Below are 1,658 nucleotides of genomic sequence, written 5' to 3' on the forward strand. Positions count from 1 at the left end.
TGTTGTGGCTATCTGGCACGTGACATGGTCATGGGACGACTAGTTTAGTATTATTATTAGTAATGTTAGTAGTTGGCATGACTATGTCACAGTATGTGTCACTGCACCGGGCAGAGGCTAAGCTGGGCCATGGGGGATAATTATTTGACTAAAACTTTTAGTAAAAGTAATTACATGTAGTTGTCAAGTTACGCGACTACCAGACTACATGTACAGCCTAGCACTAGCAGTAAAACCTGACAAGGTGACCACTCAGCCCATACAAACTTGCTAACATCTGCCCTGTATTTAAGACAGGAGACCGAAGCGATCCAACCAAGTACCGACCCATCCGAGTCACTCCTGCCGATAGCCTCCAAGTACATAATTATAATGACCAGCTTTGCCAATTATATCAGGACCCCTCGTGCTACTCCACTCATTCCCAATGAGCAATTCGCGTACCGTCAATCCCACTCATGTGAAGACGCACTGGCTGTTTGCATTAACAGTTGGCAACATTCTCTAGACAATGGAAATGTTGTAGCGGTAGCGATGTTGGACCTCAGTAAAGCTTTTGACTGTGTTCAGCATGACAAACTTCTCCTGGAGCTCCATGCGTGTGGTATAGGTGGTAAAGCCCTGGCCTGGCTCTGCAGCTACCTGTCTAGTCGTCAACAGCAAGTTGTATGTCGCCGCAACCCCCGGGAGAACAGTATCCTGCCAACCGTGGTGTCCCTCAGGGTTCTGTACTTGGTCCGCTTCTGTTCACCCTGTACACACGCTCTCTTCCAACATGCTTGGCTTTCTCCACCAGCCAACTCTATGCCGATGATACAAATGTCTATGTTGCAGACAAGACTGCCGATGCAGCAATTGAAAAGCTTGAGAACGACTTGCACTCAGTCAGCGAGTTTCTGCACTCCAGGGAACTCAAATTAAATCCGGCAAAGACTCAGTTTCTTGTTCTGCTGAAGCCCACCGTGCAGGCATCCCGTCATTTGCGGTTCTGTGGCACTGTGGTCGAACAATCATCTTGTGCTAAGTATCTTGGCATCATTATTGATGAGCACTTGACATTCCGTCAGCAAGTTGATGCACTCCGAAAGAAGGTCAGTGCAAAAGTGAATGCATTTCGGCGCTGCCGCACCATGTTGACCAATGCAGCCAAACGCATATTCTATCTCCCTTTTGTCCAGTCTACACTGGAATATGCAAGCAATGCTTATGTACACAGTCTGCGACAACATGAATATGTTTCCCTCACCCGCATCTCTCGCCGTTCATTGCGTACTGTGTTTGGCTACCCACCCACCGCAGATGTCCAGTGTATTCTGTCTCGAAACAACCTCACACCCATCACTATCCGTTTCTCCCTTACTGCACTGTATCTTCTTGTATTCAGATGCGTTCATTCTTCTGCCAGCTCACTTCTGTGCCGCCTTTTCTGCCTTCGTGCCAATTCTGAGGCACGTAGCCGCACCTGCACAAGGTCTCAAGTCTCGCTTGGACTTGTACTGCCACGAGCCTCCTCTCGATTTGGTTATTCCTCTCTTTCTTATTTAGCCGCTGACCGCTGGAACTCAGTTCGAACGTTCCGGCATCGGTCCGCCTTGCTGCTTCGCCAAATCAATTTCGTATCGCAATCCTAGATTGGCTAGGGTACCCCGTAAGGAGGC

The sequence above is a fragment of the Sycon ciliatum genome, chromosome 3 (genome assembly GCF_964019385.1).
Source record: "Sycon ciliatum chromosome 3, ocSycCili1.1, whole genome shotgun sequence".
Taxonomy (NCBI): domain Eukaryota; kingdom Metazoa; phylum Porifera; class Calcarea; order Leucosolenida; family Sycettidae; genus Sycon; species Sycon ciliatum.